Genomic DNA, 24,245 nt, shown 5'->3' with positions numbered 1-24,245 from the left:
GTGAAGTTTATGAAGGAGAAGGAGAGAAGATAGAAGTGAACATTTATAGTAAGAGCAAAGGAGGAATTAATAGAGGCTGGCTGTTAGCATGAGAGAAGTGAGAAAGAGAATCTAGGGAGACAGATAAGTGAGAGAAAAAAATACATATATATTAAAAAACAGTAAAAATATAAAATATAAGAATACACACAAAAACCCCTGTAGTATACTATTCAGACATCCAATTCTTCAATAAATTGATGCATGAAAAATATTGGGATTCAAAGATGGTAGAGGTGTGAGAGAGGGGTAAAAAATGAAAAGTCTCTATGGAAATTTGAATGATTGCTTCCATTGGTTTTCAAAAATTTTCTCAGCTTCCTTTCTCTGCCAATAGGTGGAAGTTTGATGGTAGCTCCAGTCTGGTGAGTGCCAAACTGGTTAGCTGGGAGAGCTGATGGCAAGATGCCCTCACATCCTCTTCAAGTCTTCCCACCCATTGTTGCCAGCCCCTTCCATCCCCAAGCACTTCCGGACTCACTGGGTGGGAGAGAGCCTATTCTCTCTAGTTTTGACAACCTGTGCTCCTCCCAAGGAACTGCCCCCATTCTCTAGCTTTCCACAGGATTGCCAAGCCCAGACTAGCCCACGCAGACCCACATGCAATTTGACGGACCAGGGCTTCCCCAGGCTCTGCCTTGCTGCAGTCCCAACATCTCAACACCATTCCAACTTGCAGAGAAACCACAGAGATGCACTCACACAAAGAGCAAATCTGCAAAGAGGCAGCCAGATGGTGGCCACTAGCACACCTGGCAGAAAGACCTCAGGTGTAATCAGACCTGCAGGTCCTCCAACAATAGATCTCCAGACTTAGGCAGCTGCACGCTGAGATGGTGCCAGTGGCAGTAGCAAACCTGCAGGCCCCTTGGCCCTTGACCCCAGCCCCTGGCTTGTGTCCCAAGATGGCAGCAGCTGCATGTGACCAAACCTGTGGGTACCCTGACAATGGACTTCCAGGCCACAATGGGCAGCAGGTGTTCCTTGGGTGGTCTGTGGGTAAATGGCGAGCACTTGTTGGGTGGGTTGCATGCAATGTGCAGGCTAAAGGTGGGAAAACAGGCAATTGGCAGGTGGTCATAAGTGGTCAGCAAGCAATCTGCACTCAAAAGGCATATAATTTTATTAATTTGATTTTTCTCTTTCTCTCTCTTTTGGTTAGCTTGGCTAGGGATTTATAAAACTTGTTTATTTTTTTGAAGGACCAACTCTTTGTTCCATTGATCTTTTATATTGTTCTTATAGTTTCTATTTCATTAATTTCAGCCATAATCTTTTTTATTTCTCCTATTGATTTTTTTTTTAATTTTTTTTATTGTGGGTTGTTCAAAACATTACAAATTTCTTGACATATCATATTCCACACTTTGATTCTAGTGGGTTATGAACTCCCACCTTCACCCCATACACAGATTGCAGATTCACATCAGTTACACATCCATTGATTTACAAATTGCCATACTAGTGTCTGTTGTGCTCCGCTGCCTTTCCCATCATCCACCCTCCCCCCTCCCCACCTCTCCCCTCCCCTCCCCTCCTCTCTCTCTACCCCCTCCACTGTATAACCCTGAGGGTCTCCTTCCATTACCGTGCAATTTCCCTTCTCTCTCCCTTTCCCTCCCACCTCTCATCCCTGTTAAATGTTAATCTTCTTCTCCTGTTCTTCGTCCCTACTCTGTTCTTAGTTACTTTCCTTATATCAAAGAAGACATTTGGCATTTGTTTTTTAGGGATTGGCTAGCTTCACTTAGCATAATCTGCTCTAATGCCATCCATTTCCCTGTAAATTCTATGATTTTGTCATTTTTTAATGCAGAGTAATACTCCATTGTGTATAAATGCCACATTTTTTTTATCCATTCGTCTATTGAAGGGCATCTGGGTTGGTTCCACAGTCTTGCTATTGTGAACTGTGCTGCTATGAACATCGATGTAGCAGTGTCCCTGTAGCATGCTCTTTTTAGGTCTTTAGGGAATAGACCAAGAAGGGGAATAGCTGGGTCAAATGGTGGCTCCATTCCCAGCTTTCCAAGAAATCTCCATACTGCTTTCCAAATTGGCTGCACCAATCTGCAGTCCCACCAGCAATGTACAAGTGTACCCTTTTCCCCACATCCTCGCCAGCACTTGTTGTTGTTTGACTTCCTAATGGCTGCCAATCTTACTGGAGTGAGATGGTATCTTAGGGTGGTTTTGATTTGCATTTCTCTGACAGCTAGAGATGTTGAGCATTTTTTCATGTACTTGTTGATTGACTGTATGTCCTCCTCTGTGAAGTGTCTGTTCAGGTCCTTGGCCCATTTGTTGATTGGGTTGTTTGTTCTCTTATTGTCTAATTTTTTGAGTTCTTTGTATACTCTGGATATTAGGGCTCTATCTGAAGTGTGAGGAGTAAAGATTTGTTCCCAGGATGTAGGCTCCCTATTTACCTCTCTTATTGTTTCTTTTGCTGAGAAAAAACTTCTTAGTTTGAGTAAGTCCCATTTGTTGATTCTAGTTATTAACTTTTGTGCTATGGGTGTCCTATTGAGGAATTTGGAGCCCGACCCCACCGACTGTAGATCGTAGCCAACTTTTTCTTCTATCAGACGGCGTGTCTCTGATTTGATATCAAGTTCCTTGACCCATTTTGAATTCACTTTTGTGCATGGCGAGAGAAAGGGATTCAGTTTCATTTTGTTGCATATGGATTTCCAGTTTTCCCAGCACCATTTGTTGAAGATGCTATCCTTCCTCCATTGCATGCTTTTAGCCCCTTTATCAAATATAAGATAGTTGTAGTTTTGTGGATTGGTTTCTGTGTCCTCTATTCTGTACCATTGGTCCACACGCCTGTTTTGGTACCAGTACCATGCTGTTTTTGTTACTATTGCTCTGTAGTATAGTTTGAAGTCTGGTATCGCTATACCGCCTGATTCACACTTCTTGCTTAGCATTGTTTTTGCTATTCTGGGTCTTTTATTTTTCCATATGAATTTCATGATTGCTTTCTCTATTTCTACAAGAAATGCCATTGGGATTTTGATTGGCATTGCATTAAACCTATAGAGAACTTTTGGTAATATCGCCATTTTGATGATGTTAGTTCTGCCTATCCATGAACAGGGTATATTTTTCCATCTTCTAAGATCTTCTTCTATTTCTCTCTTTAGGGTTCTGTAGTTTTCATTGTATAAGTCTTTCACCTCTTTTGTTAGGTTGATTCCCAAGTATTTTATTTTTTTTGAAGATATTTTGAATGGAGTGGTTGTCCTCATTTCCATTTCAGAGGATTTGTCGCTGATATACAGGAATGCCTTTGATTTATGCGTGTTGATTTTAAATCCTGCCACTTTGCTGAATTCATTTATTAGCTCTAATAGTTTCTTTGTAGAGCCTTTTGGGTCTGCTAGATATAGAATCATATCATCTGCAAATAGTGATAATTTAATTTCTTCTTTTCCTATTTTTATGCCTTTAATTTCTTTCGTCTGTCTAATTGCTCTGGCCAGTGTTTCGAGAACTATGTTGAAGAGAAGTGGAGAGAGAGGGCATCCCTGTCTTGTTCCAGATTTTAGAGGGAATGCCTTCAGTTTTTCTCCATTCAGAATAATGCTAGCCTGAGGCTTAGCATAGATTGCTTTTACAATATTGAGGTATGTTCCTGTTATCCCTAGTTTTTCTAGAGTTTTGAACATAAAGGATGCTGTACTTTGTCAAATGCTTTTTCCGCATCTATCGAGATGATCATATGGTTCTTATTTTTAAGTCTATTGATGTGGTGAATAACATTTATTGATTTCCGTATATTGAACCAGCCTTGCATCCCAGGGATGAATCCTACTTGATCATGGTGTACAATTTTTTTTATATGTTTTTGTATCCGATTCGCCAGAATTTTATTGAGGATTTTTGCATCTAGGTTCATTAGAGATATTGGTCTGTAGTTTTCTTTCTTTGAAGTGTCTTTGTCTGGTTTAGGTATCAGGGTGATGTTGGCCTCATAGAATGAATTTGGAAGTTCTCCCTCCTTTTCTATTTCCTGAAGTAGCTTGAAAAGTATTGGTATTAGTTCTTCTTTAAAGGTTTTGTAAAATTCTGCTGTATACCCATCGGGACCTGGGCTTTTCTTAGTTGGTAGTCTTTTTATGGTTTCTTCTATCTCCTCAATTGATATTGGTCTGTTTAGGTTTTCTATATCCTCCTGACTCAATCTGGGCAGATCATATGACTTAAGAAATTTATCTATGCCTTCACTATCTTCTAATTTATTGGAGTATAAGGATTCAAAATAGTTTTTGATTATCTTCTGTATTTCTGAAGTGTCTGTTGTGATATTGCCTTTTTCATCCCGTATGCTAGTAATTTGAGTTCTCTCTCTTCTTCTCTTCACTAGCATCGCTAAGGGTCTGTCGATTTTGTTTATTTTTTCAAAGAACCAACTTTTAGTTTTGTCCATTTTTTCAATTGTTTCTTTTGTTTTGATTTCATTAATTTCAGCTCTGATTTTAATTATTTCTTGCCTTCTACTTCTTTTGCTGTTGTTTTGCTCTTCTTTTTCAAGGATTTTGAGATGAAGTATGAGATCATTTATTTGTTGGTTTTTTCTTTTTTTAAGGAATGAACTCCAAGCAATGAATTTTCCTCTTAGAACTGCTTTCAATGTGTCCCATAGATTCCGATATGTTGTGTCTGTGTTTTCATTTATCTCTAAGAATTTTTTAATTTCCTCCTTGATGTCTTCTATAACCCATTGATCATTCAGTAACCTATTGTTCATTCTCCAATTGATGTATGCTTTTTCCTTCCTTCTTTTATCGTTGATTTTCAGTTTCATTCCATTATGATCAGATAAGATGCATGGTATTATCTCTACTCCTTTATATTGTCTAAGAGTTGCCCTGTGACATAATATATGATCTATTTTTGAGAAGGATCCATGTGCTGCTGAGAAAAAAGTGTAACTGCTTGATGTTGGGTGGTATACTCTATATATGTCAATTAGGTCTAGGTTATTAATACTGTTATTGAGTTCTATAGTTTCCTTATTCAACTTTTGTTTGGAAGATCTGTCCAGTGGTGAGAGAGGTGTGTTGAAGTCTCCCATGATTATGGTGTGGTGGTCTATTAGACTCTTGAACTTGAGAAGAGTTTGTTTGACGAACATAGCTGCACCATTGTTTGGGGCATAAATATTTATGATTGTTATGTCTTGTTGGTGTATGGTTCCCTTAAGCAGTATGTAGTGTCCCTCTTTATCTCTTTTGATTAACTTTGGCTTGAAATCTATTTTATTTGATATGAGTATGGACACGCCTGCTTGTTTCCGAAGTCCATATGAGTGATATGATTTTTCCCAACCTTTCACCTTCAGCCTATGTATGTCTTTTCCTATCAAATGCGTCTCCTGTAGGCAGCATATTGTTGGGTCTTGTTTTGTGATCCATTCTACTAGCCTGTGTCTCTTAATTGGTGAGTTTAAGCCATTAACATTTAGGGTTATTATTGAGATATGGGTTGTTCTTCCAGCCATATTTGTTTATTTCTGTTACTAAACATGGTTTGTTTTCCTCTTTGATTGTTTCCCCCCCCCCTTTACTGTCCTACCTCCCACTGTTGGTTTTCATTGTTATTTTCCATTTCCTCTTCCTGTAATACTTTGGCTAGGATGTTTTGAAGAGATGGTTTTCTAGCTGCGAATTCTTTAAACTTTTGTTTATCGTGGAAGGTTTTAATTTCATCCTCCATCCTGAAGCTTAATTTCGCTGGATACACAATTCTTGGTTGGAACCCATTATCTTTCAGTGTTTGAAATATGTTATTCCAGGATCTTCTAGCTTTCAGAGTCTGTGTTGAAAGATCAGCTGTTATCCTGATTGGCTTGCCCCTAAATGTAATCTGCTTCCTTTCTCTTGTAGCTTTTAAAATTCTCTCCTTATTCTGTATGTTGGGCATCTTCATTATAATGTGTCTAGGTGTGGATCTCTTATGATTTTGCACATTCGGCGTCCTGTAGGCTTCTAGGATTTGGGATTCTGTCTCATTCTTCAAGTCTGGGAAGTTTTCTTGTATTATTTCATGGAATAGACTGCTCATTCCTTTGGTTTGGAGCTCTGTACCTTCCTGTATCCCAATGACTCTTAAGTTTGGTCTCTTAATGTTATCCCATATTTCTTGGATGTTCTGCTCATGGTTTCTTAACAGTCTTGCTGAGCTGTCTATGTTCTTTTCCAGTTGAAATACTTTGTCTTCATTGTCTGATGTTCTATCTTCTAAGTGTTCTACTCTGTTGGTAGTATTCTCCATTGAGTTTTTAAGTTGGTTTATTGCTTCCTGCATTTCTAGGATTTCTGATTGCTTGTTTTTTATAACCTCTATCTCCCTGTATAGTTGATCCTTTGCTTCCTGGATTTGTTTGTGTAATTCCTTGTCGAAGTGATCTTTCATTGTCTGATTTTGCTGTTTAATGTCTTCCTTGATACTCCAGATCATCTGAAGCATGTATATCCTGAATTCTTTATCTGACATTCCATCTGCTGCAGCTGTTACCTCTTCTAAAGTTGCGTTGACCTGCATTGCTTGTGGTCCTTTCTTTCCTTGTCTTTTCATACTGCTTGCGTATCTTTCCTGCAGGTGCGGGCGGCGGCTCTGCTCTCTCCTTATTCCAATTGGGGTGTCGTGGCTACCACGCCGGCAGGTCACTGGGCCTGTTCTGGGAGCTGGTGGTGGCTCTGTTCTGCCCCTACTCCAATTGGGGTGACGTGTCTGTCGTACCAGCAGGCCACTGGGCCTGTCCCGCTGGTCGGTCGCAGATCTGCCCACCTTTCGGGCACGGGTGGAGGCTCTGCTTTGCCCCTACTCCAATTGGGGTGTCGTGACTACCCCGCCTGCAGGATGCTGGGTCTGTTCCTGGCAAGGGAGGCGACTCTGCTCTGTCACTACTCCAATTAGGGTGGTGTTTGTACCCCGCCGGCAGGCTCCTGGGCCTGATCCGCCGGTCTATTGTAGGTCTGCCTACCTTGAAGGCGCGGGCGGCGGATCTGCCCTGCCCCTCCTACCACGCCTGCGGACCCCTGGGCCTGATCTGCAGGTTGATCACTGGTCTGCTCACCCTGCGGGCACGGGTGGCGGTTCCGCTCCACCCCCACTCCAATTGGGGTCACGTGACCACCACACCGGCAGGGCCTGATCCGGGCGTGGGATAAGGATCTGCTCTGCCCCTACTCGAGTTGGGGTGACGTGTGTACCACACTGGCAGGCCACTGGGCCTGACCCGCCAGGCTGTCACAGGTCTGTTTACCTTGCAAGCGCGAAGGGAGGCTCTGCCCTGCCCCTCCTACCACGCCCATGTACTACTGGGTCGTGGGTCTGCCCACCTGGCGGGTGTGGGTGGCGGCTCCGCTCCGCCCCCTCTCCAATTGGGGTCACGCGGTCACCACGCTGGCGAGCCGCTGGGCCTGCTCCGGGGGCTGGCGGCGGCCCGGCTCCTTCCCTCTGGCTCGAGGACAAATTGAGGAGACTCGGGTGACTGAGCCTCACCCCCCTTACCAGGAGACCAACTGCTTATGTCACCGCTGGTATTGATGAAGATCTCTCCTCCACCGCTTTCTGCTGACATCAGATCTCTGCCATGTTGGTATCCTATGCGAATGGCAGCATTTCGTTCCCCTTGCCAGGCAACCCAAGCAATGGGTGAGTCCTGACCTGCCCTCAGCAGGACCCGGACCGAGACACAGTTTCCGCGGGCTCCTAGCCCCGGTCCAGGGAAGTTCCGGGAGCCGGAACTCGGCCGCTCCGTGCTCGGTGTAAGCTCCTATAAGTGTAAGCTCCAAGAAGCAGCCCCCGCGGGCTCAGTTCCGGGAGCCGGAATTCGGCCGCTTAGTGCTTGGTGTATGCTCTGATAGTAGCAGGGTCCAAGAAGCAGCCTCCGCGGGCTCCGCAGCCCTGAGCCAGGGCGGTTCCGGGACGGTTCCGGGAGCCGGAACTCGGCCGCTCTGTGCTCGGTGTAAGCTCCTATAAGTGTAAGCTCCAAGAAGCAGTCCCCGCGGGCTCAGTTCCGGGAGCTGGAATTCGGCCTCTTGGTGCTTCGTGTTTGCTCTGATATTAGCAGGGTCCAAGAAGCAGCCTCCGCAGGCTCCGCAGCCCGGAGCCAGGGCGGTTCCGGGACGGTTCCGGGGCGGTTCCGGGAGCCGGAACTCGGCCGCCCCGCGCTCCGTGTTCACTCCGATAAGATCAGATTTTAAGAAGCCCCCAGGCGCTGAACCCTAGCAATCTGTCTGCAAGCCGCAGGCGAATTGCAGCCTGAAATTACCTGTTCTATGGCTGAATGAGCTGCGGTCAGTCAAAAACAGGTGTGGTGACGTCAGTTTACCAACATGGTGGCTGCTGGCCTCCTCTGTGGTCTGACCGGTGTGGAGAACCGAGATGGACCGCTTCCTTCCCCGTCTCGAACCCAGAATTCAGCCCTGAGTGCCTCTCCTATTGATTTTAAGATTGATTTCCTCTTGTTTTTCTAAGACTTTAAGATGTGCCACTAGGTTATTTATTTGAAATCTCTCTTTTTGAAATAGAAGCACTCAAAGATGTAAGCTTTCCTCTTAGAACTGCCTTCACTGCATCCCAGAGACACTGGTATGTTGTGTCTCCATTTTTGTATGATTCTAAGAATTTTGAAATTTCCCCCTTAATTTATATAGTGAGCTACTTATCAATCAAAAGTGTATTGTTGAATATCCATGTATTTGTATAGCTTCTAGTTTTTTCCTATTGATTTCTTATTCCATTGTATTCCGAGAAGAGTCAAGAGATTATTTCAAAGTTTGTATTTGATAAGACTTGCTTTATATAATAGTGTGTTGTCAATTTTGGAGAATGTACCATGACTGGCTGAAATGAAAATATATGCAGCTGCTATTGTATAAAGTAGTTGGGTAAAGGATTCTGTGTATTTCTGTTAAGTCCAACAGATCTATCATAAACTTTAAATTTGGAGTGAGATGGTATCTTAGGGTGGTTTTGATTTGCATTTCTCTGACTGCTAGAGATGGTGAGCATTTTTTCATGTACTTGTTGATTGATTGTATGTCCTCCTCTGAGAAGTGTCTGTTCAGGTCCTTGGCCCATTTGTTGATTGGGTTGTTTGTTCTCTTATTGTCTAATTTTTGGAGTTCTTTGTATACTCTGGATATTAGGGCTCTGTCTGAAGTGTGAGGAGTAAAGATTTGTTCCCAGGATGTAGGCTCTCTATTTACCTCTCTTATTGTTTCTTTAGCTGAGAAAAAACTTTTTAGTTTGAGTAAGTCCCATTTGTTGATTCTAGTTATTAACTTTTGTGCTATGGGTGTCCTATTGAGGAATTTGGAGCCAGACCCCACAGTATGTAGATCGTAGCCAACTTTTTCTTCTATCAGACGGCGTGTCTCTGATTTGATATCAAGCTCCTTGATCCATTTTGAATTCACTTTTGTGCATGGCGAGAGAAAGGGATTCAGTTTCATTTTGTTGCATATGGATTTCCAGTTTTCCCAGCACCATTTGTTGAAGATGCTATCCTTCCTCCATTGCATGCTTTTAGCCCCTTTATCAAATATAAGATAGTTGTAGTTTTGTGGATTGGTTTCTGTGTCCTCTATTCTGTACCATTGGTCCACCCGCAGCCATCATGAAGTCAAACAACAACAAGTGCTGGCGAGGATGTGGGGAAAAGGGTACACTTGTACATTGCTGGTGGGACTGCAAATTGGTGCAGCCAATTTGGAAAGCAGTATGGAGATTTCTTGGAAAGCTGGGAATGGAGCCACCATTTGACCCAGCTATTCCCCTTCTTGGTCTATTCCCTAAAGACCTAAAAAGAGCATGCTACAGGGACACTGCTACATCGATGTTCATAGCAGCTCAATTCACAATAGCAAGACTTTGGAACCAACCCAGATGCCCTTCAATAGACGAATGGATTAAAAAAATGTGGCATTTATACACAATGGAGTATTACTCTGCATTAAAAAATGACAAAATCATAGAATTTGCAGGGAAATGGATGGCACTAGAGCAGATTATGCTAAGTGAAGCTAGCCAATCCCTAAAAAGCAAATGCCAAATGTCTCCTTTGATATAAGGAGAGTAACTAAGAACAGAGTAGGGACGAAGAGCATGAGAAGAAGATTAACATTAAACAGAGATGAGAGGTGGGAGGGAAAGGGAGAGAAAAGGGAAATTGCATGGAAATGGAAGGAGACCCTCAGGGTTATACAAAAGAACATACAAGAGGGAATGAGGGGAAAGGGAAAAATAATACAAGGGGGAGAAATGAAGGTCAATAGGGGGGGTAGAGAGAGAAGAAGGGTGGGGAGGGGAGGGGAGGGAGGAGGGGGGATAGTAGAGGATAGGAAAGGCAGCAGAACACAACAGACACTAGTATGGCAATATGTAAATCAATGGATGTGTAATTGATGTGATTCTGCAATCTGTATATGGGCTAAAAATGGGAGTTCATAACTCACTTGAAGCAAAGTGTGAAAGATGATATATCAAGAACTATGTAATGTTTTGAACAACCAACAATAAAAAAAAAAAAAAGAAAAATAAACATAAACTAATAGTAAAAAGATAAAATAAGAAAAAGTACATGTATGAAGACATGAATTGGTGTGAACATACTTTATATACAGAGATATGAAAAATTGTGCTTTATAGTATAATAAGAATTGTAATGCATTCTGCTGTCATGTATTTAAAAAGAATAAAATCAATTTTAAAAAAGATTAAAAAAAAAAAAAACTTTAAATTTGGTAAGTCTATGATTTTCTATCTGGAATGATCTGTCTCAGAGTGGTAGATTGAAAAACCCCCACTATTATGTTGAAGTCTGCCAATACCATTATATCAAATGTTTGTTTTATAAAATTGGGTGTACCAATATTATATCTTCTTGGTGGACTATTCTGTTTACTGATATACAATGATTTCCTTTGTCACTTCTAGTTTTAGCTTGAAGTCTGCTTTGTCTGATATTAAAGTGATTACTTCTGCTTGCTCTGATTCCATTTGCATGCAATATCATTACCCCATTCACTTTAAGTATTTGAGTGCCTTTGCATATGAGATGTGTTTCTTTGAGACAGCATTCAATGGGTGTTGTTTTTTAAACCAATGTGCCATACTATATCTTTTATAGAAGAATAAAAACCATTTATATTCAGAAAAAAGAGAAAAACAAGGGCCACTTCATCAATTTGCCTGACATTCTTGTGCAGAGGCCATGTTTATTTTCCTATAAAATTCCAGTTTTAATATACATATTACGGGACTGAGCAATCCTCATGAATTTTCAGTTTGACTCTTGCCCCACTTTCTTATTTTGAAAATAAAAAAATACTCATATTTCTTATAACCTCTTTAGTTGTTTAGAATTAGTGCATATGTTTTAAGGAAAAAATTCTATGAAGAAAAATGAACATGAAGTGACTTAGCTGGTTGCTGAAGACTTGATTTTTTTTGTTTTCAGATGTGTACACCACAAGAGTTCCACATGATACAGAATCTGAAATAACTGTCATAGCAACAACCGATCTGAGATTTGCTGTAAAGCACTGTAAGTCCTGAAAGGCACTGTTGAACATGTGAAAGTCCTTAAAGCACCACAAAACACTGGTGTGTAGGAAAGAAGTCTTTGTTCCTAAGCAGACTAAAATTCTCCCTCTAAAGTAGATGCTATGATGCAGGGATCCAGCTACTTCTGGGTTATCCTTTAGGTTTTTCTCATTCTTCCTCTCACTCTATACCCTTGAGGCTCAGGTCCATTGCCCTGAAAATTTCAAAAGGCAGAGATGCTCTTACAATTCTAAACCTCAAATTTTGGGTCTTCATGGAAAGAAAAATCAAACAACTGAATTGAGGATTCTGGGAAATGATGCATCTTTCTTCAACCCATATTTTTGCTCCTTTCTGCTTTGTAGGCCTTCAAAAGCCTTCAACAGAGAGGAAAGAAGGATTATGGCTGTGGCAGTTTCAACACTGGGAAAACCCAGACTGAAAAATGCCCGATTATAATTAGACATTAGCAATCATGGAATATTTCTGAGCAATTCCAAACTTTGTGAGACAGTGACATTTCTGAGGCAAACATTAATTAGATACTCCCTCATAGGAATCTGACTTGTGCATAGCAAACATCTTGAAGTATGTGGGATAAGAACCAGATACCCATCTCTCAAGCAGTGCAGGTACCTCACAACCCCTCAGGATGTGTGCTACTGAGAGCCATAGGACACAAGAAAAAGCTATCCAAAACTAAATTGTATCCCCACAATCCAGGCCCCCAAGGGACTGTCACAAAAGTTGGATAGGGATAAGGAATTCCTGCAGTGTTCAAGGGGATTGTGATAGAGGAGACACTCTGTCATGGGAGGGATGCCCTAGAGGAGAGTCCCTGGAGGCAATGGAGATCTCCCTGATAACTTTGAAGATCACTGAATGAAGTAGAGATCCTAAAGCTGGCAGGGAAAGGGAATGCTCCTCTCCCAAGAAGAAGAAAATGATTGTCTAGCAGAGTTTAAAGATTCCTTACCATTCATTTGAGTCTCCCCTGAGTCAGCATCAACTCTAGTAATGGGTTTCCCTTTCCATCCTTCCTTGTCAGCAGGATACCTGAAAGGGGTTTGTGGGCTCAGGCTGGATTCATTCTACCTCTCTGTTCAACTCCCCACTCCTGGGAGGGTCTGAACTCCATATGGAACTTGCACTGGCTCCTGCATTCAGCAGTTAACTAAAAAAAAAGATTGCCAACTACATGGGGGAAATGGGCCTCCAGTCTCAATTGTTCCCACACCTGTCTCAGTGATGTACCTCCAGACAGACACATTATAGACTGAGATGGGTGCTGAATGAGGCCTGCCCATCCAATGAGCAGTCCCAGATCCTTTCATTCCAAACTGTTTCCAATTGACAAGGACACTCTCCGTGCCTCCTCTTCATGTCATCACATTGAACAACAACCAGGCTGCTCTGGACTACAGCTGTCATTTTAAGGTTGTGCCTTGACCTTTGAAACCAAGTGTCTTAGCCAGTGATTTCCCAGACCTCCAGAGGAGCCTGGCCCCCTGGGCCTTGCTTTTCCTCTCTCTCAAGTTATAGGCATGTTAACCTCACCTCAGGCAGCCCATCATCCCCAAATCTTATTGCCTGGTCCTTTCCCCTCTGTAAGTTATTTTCAAGAAAACTTTTTCTCTTCTATCTCTTCTCTCTCCTTGTCTGTATTGCATTTTTGCTTCAAAATATGCTTAATCGTAGATGTTTATCCAATATTTTCATATACTGATAATTTTGTATCCCTTTTCCTAGATACAACGGTCAACACGACTAGACCACAAACTGAAGAAACACCCTTTCATAAATATGTGAAAAGTATTAAAACTACTATATTGTCTTCATACCTGGATCATGTCATATAATTTAAAATTATTAAGTTTCACTACTCTGAGCATTATGTAAAGGAATAGCATGCTTAAAGAATTCATACTACTACATTTTAAAGTCACTATAAAATCTTTTAAGTGGTAAATGTCTTGAGTCAAAATTTAGATCTACCTGACAATGGATAGAAACTGAGGATTTTTATGAATTTTTAATACAATATTTTATATGTATAAATATATATGTATGAATGAACATATAAAATATAGATACATGAACATATATTTATAAATATATAAAGTACATAATATTTATGTGGATCAATATATTTATATAGATTTTAAAATATTTAATATATTTTAAATGTAATTTAAATTTTGAGGAATATGAAAATTTCTACCCTCTTGGGGAATGAATGTATCTCTGGTTAGTCACTGATGAGTGTTTCCTAAGGTTTTTCAGGGGAGTGGGAAGCTATAAAATTAAAATCACTTTTTAATTTTCTGCCAATAATATTGTTCCTCATAAAATATTTGTGAAGACATAGGAACCCATGGCTCTTCTCTAAGGACTTGAATGAATGGTCTTGTTGAAGATAATGAATTCTTACCTGTCATTACATGAAACCCTAATTCTCCAGATCAGGAAATTCAAGTATGATTCTAATATAATCACTCTCAAATAGTTTGGATTTTAATGATGCTAAAAAAAAGAAAGAAAGAAAATAAAAACCCTGATCTACTTTTTTTGTTGTGTTTAAAGATGAAAAGTAGATTGTCCTGGTATCCCCATTCTTAAGTATCCTTAATAATTTCTGCTAATGGGGAGGGGACATTTCTAAGTTCTTAATCAAGCATTCAAGTCTGAAATGATCTGGCAACTATGAAAACTTCCTAGTCTCCTCTCTGGTCATATTCCCCCAACCATATTCTTTGCTCCAGAGTATCTGAAGCTCCAAGAGCTTATTTGAACCTGCCCATCACTCTGCCATAACTCATGCTCACAGCAAGAATGATCTTTCTCTCACCTCCTTTGCTCAAGGAGTGATTACTAGAACTTTACATCAAAACTGGGGCATCACATGCCTTTTGGGGTGTTTCTAGACCTCACAGGTGATGATGAATTAGGCCCTGTGTATAGTACATGTCCATTTGTATAATTATCCTGCAACAAACCAAAAATTATTCTTCTCTGCCTCCAAGTTAGGTATGGGTACCTTGAGCATAAAACCCAGGCCATGTTCACTCCTGTACCTTTAGTTGAAACCACAGGGTGTGATATATGGTAGAAGTATTAGATATGAATGCTAAATTACTAAACAAATAAATGTTATTAAATCCAAATTACCTTATTATGTTATTCTTTTTTAAAAAAAAAAACAGAAACGACCCCAAATGTGCCTGCGTTTTGGACAATGTTAGCTAAAGGTAAATTCATATAGTAAAGTAGCTGGGGAGATGTTTTGGGTTTCTAAAATTTTGTATTCAAAAGCCAAGATCAATCTAAATACTTACAGTGCTAAGAACTAATAAGTCAATGTTTTGTTGCCATATGTAATAGCAAATGCCATACAAACCCAGAGAGGTGATAAAGTCACACAGTTTCTTATTCTACTATGCAAAATGTTTTATTCTCCTGAAGAGGTTAAAATTGAATAATTCAATTTAATTCATGATTAAAGTTATTAAATAAGGTTCTTGCACAATATAGTCCTTCTGTGTTTGCAACAGGGTGCCCTTAAACAGAGATACATATGTACATACAAAGTATCTATCAAGATATATGCATGCACAAAAGTAATATGTATCATAAATATATAGGCACACTGTACAAATCAGCCTATGCATGCATATATAAGTAAATGTATATGCATTTAGATGTACTTACGTATGAATGAGTGAATGAGCGTGATGTACTGCATAGATAGATGCATGCTAAATGTAAAATATATACCATATGCAGTCAATCCTTACTGTTTGCACATTCTGTATTTATACTCTGTATCATCTACTCACCATGATACCTTTGTCACTCAAAATCAATGCTTTCAGCATCTTAGAGGCCATTTGGACAACAGCAGAACTTCAAATATTTTTAATGTTCTGACAAGTACACTCAATCATCCCTTCAGCTGGCCCCCACATGTAGTGTTAAACTAGCTGGTTAATTTTCCCAAATGCAAGAAGGTGGTGATGTGCCTCATGGAGAAACTATATGTGTTAGGTAAGCTTTCTTCAAATATCTGTTTGTTTACTGTGCAGAATATAACTACCATGAATACTGAGAACAGGCCCTACATCCCATGTAAATACATGATCATACATATATATTAATTTTACCTAGAGACTGTTATTTTCCATAACCACCAATGTATTGTTTTAACAGCTATAAATGGAACAACAGAGGTCATGGATGATAGAGATCAATTATTTCAACCAATTCCAGGTAAGAAGAGTACTTCAGTTAATAGATACATAAATACTCACATGTTTTATTGTCCCTTGGTGATACCATTTTCCTGGTAAAGTGTAGTGAATGCAGGAGGGTGTCCTGGTGGCCAAAATCACAAAAAAATAGGACATTTCCTGTTTTAGGAGAGTTACAGTTCCTGAATATTCTTCTTCAGTTACCAATTTGCAGATGAGTGCTTCATAGCTTCTATTCCTGACCCAGAGAAACAAAATAGAGTAGTAGGTGAGTGGAAATACAGAGAAGGCAGTCCTTTTTTTTTTTTTAAGAAGTTTTAATTGCAGAGGAATTTTAGGCTTAAGGAAAAAATTAGCTTAAAGTACATAGGGGTCCCACATCCTACCCCCCTTTACTTTTCCCTATTATTAACATCCTGCATGGTCGTGTTACATTTGTTAAAATTTATGATTAATACAGTATGATTAAATAAAGTCCATAGTTTACATTAGGGTTTACACTTGTACTGTACAGTTCTTTGGGTTTTAATAAATGTGTAATGTCATGTGCCTACAATCACAGTATATTATACAAGTTTCACTATCCCAGAGTCCTCTCTGCTCTCCACAACAATTTATCCACCCCATTCATATCCTCTGAACCTTGGCAACCACTGATCTTTTCCCTGCTTCTTTAGTATTTTTTTTTCCCAGATTGTCATATAGTTGAAATTATACAGCATATAATCTTTTTCAGAGGGTTCATGTTCACCCAGCAGCATGCATTTTAAATTTTCCATATATTTTTGTGACTCATTTCTTTTATCATTAATATCCATCATATAGATGTATCCACTTTATACTCCCATTGAAAGACATTGTCTTTGATTCCAATTTAGGCAATTATGAATAAAGTTACTATAACATTTGTGTGCAGGTTTTGGTGCAGATGTAAGTTTTCAACTATTTGAGTAAATACCTAAGAGCACAATTGCTGGAGCATGTAGTAATACTATGTTTAACTTCCTAAGAAACTACGAAACTGTTCTCCAAAGTGGCTGTACTATGGCATATTCTCACCAGTAATGAATGTGAGTTTCTGTTGCTGAGTGAACTTTATATTAATGGAGTAATTGCATTTTTAAAACAATTGCTAGTTCAGATGGACAGTTTTTATGAAAAAACATTGTGTTAATTTTCCCCAAAATGCCTGTCCTACAAAAAAAATGTTGGAAAAAGAAATTATCTGGTGATATATCCAAGATCTGTCACCTCAATTCTCTACTGAATTATTTGAAGACTGTCACCGTTTACCTTGTGGTGCTTGCTTCAAGAAAATGGAGTGAGTCTTTTATGTTTAGAAATGTTATACATAGGGATCACTAATGCTGGGTCATTTTAGAAATGCTTTATTGTTTCTTTAACTGAAGTGATTAAATGTGGCTTGATTGATTTTCTGTCATTTGCTGAGCACACAAAGGGTATTCTGGTGCTTTAGCTGCATTACTATGTCAGTCCTCACAGCAACTCCATGAAGTTGGATTTATCTCCATTTTATAGAGAAAGAAACTGAGGCTTAGAGCAAAAACTGCCCACACCTATAACTGGCTATTTCAGTGATTAGGAATTCCAAACTCTTCTCTGGTTCTGACCATGACCTTGATAAATGCACTATGAACAAGCCTCTTTAGAATGACTCTTTAAGGAGGCAGAAGAACAACTTAGGAGATTTGTCCATTTTAACAATTTGTTGGATTATTCTTCAAACAGTTGGTCTCAGAGTCAGCTAACAACCATTGACTGCTCTATATATCTCCTTCCACAGCGAAGAAGATTACACTTTGACCATTTTAAGTTTTAAAATCAGAGAGCTTAGACATGAGAATTTCTTATAACTATTACATACAAGGAAGATCTTTGGACCATTTGGAATGGAGGTGGGAGGAACTGTGAAAAAGGGAAGAAGTGACAACCTGGTCATCTAAAGTCATTGTTCAATAAACTTTATTAAGTCAGATGAATATTCAGGATAAGGTCAGATCTAGTAGTAAAGAGGCATTTTTATTACTAGTTTTAATAACTTTCTTCATGTCTCTGGATCCAGGCATCACTTTTTGATTTAACTTATTTTAGAAAGTTAAAAAATGTTTGCATTTCTCGATGCAATGTCAAGTACACTAGATTTAGTCGTCTCAGTAATTAAAGGCAAGCTTAGCCCTTAAACCTCATGGAGAGAGCCTACACACACCATCCTTTCATTTCAAAAAACAACCAGTATATGTTGCAACAACAGAACATCACCCTTCTCTTCTGAAACACTGGTGCCTTGTGTGTATATTGATCATATGAATAGTCATCTCTACAGAGATGATCAATTACTTTAACTGGTTTCTAGGAAAGTCAGGGAGAAAGTCTGCTACATACACATTTTGACATCTGGTAACCTGGGTTTAAAGTCAGACTCTGCCACTTACTAGCTGTGTGCAAGGGGAAAATTCATGAACTGCTGAGATCCTGCAAAATGGAGCTAAGGACAGCTCCTCCAAGAGTGCTGTGAAGGGTAAAGAGGAAGGAGTGCTTGGCGTGGGAAGTAGCCTTCTCTCTGAATTGCCTGTGGTAGGAGAATGAGCAGTGGACACTGAGGGTGGCATGGGGCTTCTCTGCATCTTCTACCATCCTCAATCTCCAGAAAAACATCAAGAATCCACTGTTCTCCATTGCATTTTCTTTCTTTCCTGTCAGGTGTTGATGTCAACACTACAGAGGAAGACAAACAATCACTGCTAGATGATCTCAAGCTCAAATTAATGCTGGGCATCTCGTTGATGACCCTTATCCTTTTTGTCACTCTCTTGGCATTCTGTAGTGCCACACTGTACAAACTGAAGCAGCTAAGGTAAGCCCACCAACCTCTGCAGTGTTTATAACTGATGCATGCTGTCAAGCTCAGTCCCTCCTGTCTTGTGTAAACTGTTAGCATAATGTAATGCCTGAATAATGGAGCTGTCAGTCTTTCAGTGTGACTCCATTTCTTCTATTCCCAAGTAGAATGGGGCCATCTCAGGCAGTATCCTTCCATGATCTTTTTTTTCCAATATTTTAAATAGTAATCTACATATAGAAATAATCTTAGTAAACTGGAAAATAAACAGAGTATGTTGACAATGCTTTATATGTTGATAAAACCTTGGAACAAAAAATACTGTGCTTCTAACTACCACATTTGCTTAGGGTCTTACATTTTTCATTCAAGCAAGACAATAAAAAACCTGCAAATTTGTTTCATTTCTATATTCAGATTTATGCATTTGTTCTTATGGAAATATTAAATTCAACTCAAACCTGAATAAGAGGATTGCTTATTTAAATTTTTCACAAAATATAACACATTAATTGTAGAAATCCTAACAATTGCTTAATGTTCAAAGTTATTAATAATTATTTTGATCATGATATTTTTTATGAATGGTGTATTTCTCTGTTTCATTAAAATTTGTATCCGAGTCATTTATTCTTCCTAATTCCATCTCATTTATATATTTAATGAAAGTTAAACTTTCATTATAGTAATCTTTACTGTTTTAGTAAATTGGTTTTTAAATTCTAGTCTTGAGGTTTGAATATGCTTTTCATTCACACAAGCATTAGCTATAACACAATTACCATTTAAGAAAAACTATATCATTTATATAATGTTATTAAATAACTAGTACATTGGAAAAATTATATTTTAGCAATTCCAAATACTTTTTAAAGTTGACGTAGAAAGTCACCCTATTGAAAATATGCTTTTATTCTTTTTCAGCTACAATAATCAGTACAATCAATACTCCACCAACCAACAGATGACAAACACATCTTACTCACCACCATCAGATGATATATCAGATACATCTTATTCTGGGGGCAGCAGCACACATTGGCCTACCACATCCTCAGATGCAAGAAGATCAGGCTCAAGAATGTCAAAATATAGAAACATGACAGATTGGACTTCCACAGGCTCAGATGAGACATTCTTAAATGAGTCAGATATTCCCATGAGCGAGGAACCTAGTGATGACTAGATAACTTTAATTCTTTTATCACACACACAAAAAGACCTTTCGGTCTCACGTTGCTGTCATCATTTGGAACTGGTGACATTCCACTTTCTGGTATCTTAAGAGAAGGCTGTATGCAATAAAAATTATCCCGGTTATGTAAATTAAAGGGAAACGTTGAAGGAAATAATTTAAGGTGTGGAAAAACCATCAACTAAAACAGTCCTGGACAGTGATTTACAAAATGTATTCAGTGTGAGTGCATTCATTTCTAAATAAAGATTCTGATATATTTACCTTATGGGAGCATTTTGAGATTTTTTAGGAGACTCATGACTGCCTATACCTCAACACTAAGGTCACCATCAAGGGAAACAACACACTTAGCTCAGTTTTCATTGGCCAAAGAGTTTTTCCATTAGCACATGAAACCAAAATTGGCATACTTCAAAAGTTTCAAAATCAAGAAGCTCCTCTCAAAGACAAAAAGAAAAAGATTTTTTTTTTCCATTTGTAAGTGCCCATAATCCTTTGGGATAAATTATTGTTTCAGAAGACAAAAAAAGAATGGATTCCAGAAATCTGTAGATGAAGATTCAGAGACTAATCTTTTAGAGCTGAAGTGCCCTACTCTCTCTCCCCTCTCAAGTATCCAGGATCATTGTTCTCCATTTCAAGAAAAGCAAAGCATCTCAAAAATTAATTCAAGCTTACTCATGATTTTTAAGGGTATCCATGCCAAGAATATTTGAATTTACAAAAAAAAAATGGAATAGGGTTGGTATTATTATTATTATTTTTGTAGAAATTGGTTGCAAACAGGATATTAAGGCATGCATCAGGTATCTTATGGATATGTGTGGATGTGGAGAAAGAGTAGGAATAGGGCAAGTTCATTGCTGCCATCAATTCTCACCACAGCAATACCTTCCACTTACTAAGTACCTCCTTGATACTAGGCCATTTAGTGCATTATATCACATTGAATTCTACTACCCTGTGAAAGGTGAGTTTATTTTACAAATTAAGAAATGAAAACTTGGGTAAGCTAGATATCTTACTGGAGGCCTTGTGCTTAAGAGAGGGAAAGCTACAATCTGCTTCCCAACTAAGTTTCTCTCCATAATTCAGAAAGTGAATATTCAAAATTAGAACACAAGTCAAAGGATGTTGGGAAGCATGTAAGCCCTCTAGCCCAGAGGACTGGGGTTCCTTAACGTAAGTGTTCTTTCAACCCCACCCTCCAGGAAGTTGCTTCCCTATCTTTGGCTTACTAGGTCTCTTTGATCCTCCTTCCCCATGCAGAACAGACACTACCCTCGCCTGACTGTTCTACTTTCTACCCTGGAGCCCTTCCATTTCCATTTTCTCCTCAGTCTCACTTACCATTGGTTGAGAAGATGATGAAGCTCCACCCCAAGTAGACATGGACTATTTAAGACCCAACTCTAGAAGAAAAAGAGGGAGAAGGACAGGGGCCGGCTTTTGCCTGATCTCTGCCAATTAACAGTTGGCAGTGTCTGAGGCAGCGGGGTGGCCTTCAGCAGCAGCCCATGCTACCCTCTGCTGGTTACTTTTGCCATTTTCTATGCCCTTTGGACAGCCCAGGTTGGGTGCCAGGGTCTATACTGCCAGTTCAGGCACCCGGAGCTGTGATGGAGACACCCGGTGTGGCAGGTGGATGCAGCTGCTTGGAGGTGCTCCAGATGCAAAGCAGCCCTGTTGAGTCCACAGGTGGGAAAGGGCTTGTGGGAAGAATGTCAGGTGGGCTTGGGCAGGGGTTGACTGCCAGCTATTCCCATCTTTTCCCTCTAACCATCTGTCCACCATCCTGGAGAGGCACTAAGAACTTTTTTAGGTTGGAAATAGGTGTAAGGATCCATTTTGAATCATAGAATCGGTCTCTATTTCCACAGTAAAGCACTGTAGAGAAAGATAGTTAATGAGAATAGCACGACTCAGTCTAAATCAGTTGAAAGAGACATGTTAACCTTATTTCAAAAAATTGCTTTCTCACCCTCAGACTCCTTGGCACAGCTTGAGGTATCATTGTAAAAATGCAAACAAGCTATCTGAGGGAGCTGGGTGGGGTACAGGAAGGATGTCAGGGGGTCCCTATTGGTCTCTTGTCCCCTCTTTTGCAAGCCAGGAGAGGGTGGCTCAGCCCAGGCTGGTGGGGAGAGGTCTTGCATTTGTCATGCAGGCCCTCCAGGTCACTCCTATGCCTGCATTTCCTGGACGGGTTTTCTGGACCTCTGAGCTGCTTCACCAGAGAGGGCAAAGCAAAGTAGTCCCTCCTCAGTCTGTGGGTTTCTCCCCATTCTAGAAGCCCCCTTATTTCCTTCCCTGATGCCCTGATCTGCCTCTTCCCTCACAGAGGATTTCAGTTCTGTCCCTCTATTCCTAGAGTTGTATTTTGCTGCTCTGTGTTTCCCTCTATGGCACTTGGGGGTTATTTCCTCTAGATTGGCTGGGGTGGGTGAGGAAACTCAAGCACTTGCCTTAGAAGTAGGAATCAAGATCTCCCAGAATCCCCAAGAGTCAGCTTTCCTAGCTCTACACACCCTGATCAGCAGCCTTAAGTGTGAGCTCTTATTTTCTTTTGTTCCTTATGACCATATGCTGAACAGTGGGGGTGCGGGGAGGGGGGGTGAGGGGTGAGGGGTGGGGGGATGGGAGGCTATCTATTCTAGATGTTTACTGTAGGCTTTCTGTGTGATCATGCAGTTCTAAAAGCCTGGGTTGGCAAGAAGTGGTCCAGAGGATGCTAGGAAAGGCGAATCTTTCCCTCCTTCTGGGAGGACCTGGCACCACCCTCCCTCCCCCCACACACTCTTATAATGAGAAACAATGAAAAACTGCAGGACACCTGCCTCTACTCAAAGGTCAAGGGCCAGACCCCTGCAGCTCATATCCAAGTCAGGGAGGAGGTCAGAGTCTAGGAAGAACAGCAAGGGTTGGTCACGTTGAGGTTTGGGTCTCTCTACAAGACAGGCACACATCCACTGCTGGGAGCACCAGACCCCAGAAGAACTCCAAATGTCATGTGAGGTATTTGCAGGTTGTCCTGTGCACGTGAGTGGTCTTGCGTGGTTTATCCTTTTTCTCTTCACCGTCTCCAATGTGGGATTATTGTCCTGTGCTCTGAGAAACGGGTAAGGGGGACCCATGGTGGAGAGTAGGACACCCCTGATGAAGGGGGAGGAACAGGCAGCTCAGCCTCTGCTAAATGTGGCAGGAGCATAGAGTCATTACCTTCCATAGCCAGCTGTTTCCAACCTGTGCCTGGGCAAAGATTCTAAGTGTGCCTTCAAGCTTCAAAATTAATCCTCCAAATCCAGCTGCCAGTGGAGTAGGAAATCTTAAAATGTTTTTAAGTTTAGGAAATAAACTTATATATTGTATAACCCCACCACACACTTTTTTTTTTTGGTAGTCCCTATTAAGTTCTTAAGCTAAAGTAACTCCAGTTTGAAAATCAGCACCCGCCATCGCCATCTTAAGAAGCCTACCCAGGCATGACCTTCTCCTTAAGTGCACCCCAAAGAGTTCCTAACTATAGAAACCACAACAAAGAGCCAAGTAATAATCACAGGACTAGATAGGTTATTTTTTAACCACTTCCTTGCCCATGATCATATAGTTAAGAAGGTTTTCCAGCAGGCTGCTGTGCCTTGCAGAAGGGCAGCCTGGCAGATATTCTCTGACAATAAACCTTTGCTTGGCTCAGTGCTGTATCTCTCATGGATATTAGTGCCAGCTACCCTAACAGTACCCTACAGCACTGCTTACCAGCCCTTCTGAATCGCTAGGTCTTAGTATAATCTGGCTTAAGCATACAAGTGTATCTCTGGCTGTTTATCCAGAGGTATCCACCCATTCCAATTTATTAAAGAGAAGTTAAACCCAAGCATTTATGTTTGGATCCTGGGATCAGTCTCATTCTCCTCCTTGGTCCTCTCCTCCCTCCTCCATGCAAAGGTAACCTTCCCAGGTGCATTGTTTGGGATTTCAATGGAGTTAATTTCTTCATAGAAAAGGAATGGTAAGTTGAAAGGATCTCAACCAGGAGAATCTTTGTTGCCCAAGGAGGATGTATTTGTGTGTTTTGTAAAATAAACTGAATTTTTTTTTTTAATTTTTTATTGTTGGTTGTTCAAAAAAAAACTGAATTTTTTTAATTGGTTGTTCAAAACATTACAAAGCTCTTGCCATATCATATTTCATACATTAGAAATATTTAATACATTAAACATATTTAATACATTAAACTGAATTTTAAGAAACCTATTTGGACCACATCTCAGATTCTGCAATCTCTTGTTTGGGAGAAAGAAAAGTGTTTAAATTATCCCAAAATTGATATAGG

The 24,245-nt window shown here is 40.1% G+C and overlaps 1 non-coding gene and 1 pseudogene across 1 annotated transcript; one reads left to right on the top strand and one right to left on the bottom strand.

The window, feature by feature from the left end:
* The first annotated feature begins 872 nt into the window (after window positions 1–872).
* On the top strand, window positions 873–20,098 carry LOC124108819 (equatorin-like; annotated as a pseudogene).
* Window positions 11,226–11,331, bottom strand: LOC124108873 (U6 spliceosomal RNA). The gene has a single exon (XR_006856804.1). It is a non-coding gene; the product is annotated as a U6 spliceosomal RNA (small nuclear RNA).
* Window positions 20,099–24,245: the final 4,147 nt, after the last annotated feature.

The sequence above is a fragment of the Marmota monax genome, unplaced genomic scaffold, assembly GCF_021218885.2.
Source record: "Marmota monax isolate L192 unplaced genomic scaffold, Marmota_monax_Labrador192_F-V1.1 WCK01_AAM20220418_F8-fsc00033, whole genome shotgun sequence".
Classification (NCBI taxonomy): Eukaryota; Metazoa; Chordata; class Mammalia; order Rodentia; family Sciuridae; genus Marmota; species Marmota monax.
This window is presented reverse-complemented; position numbering and strand designations above follow the sequence as displayed.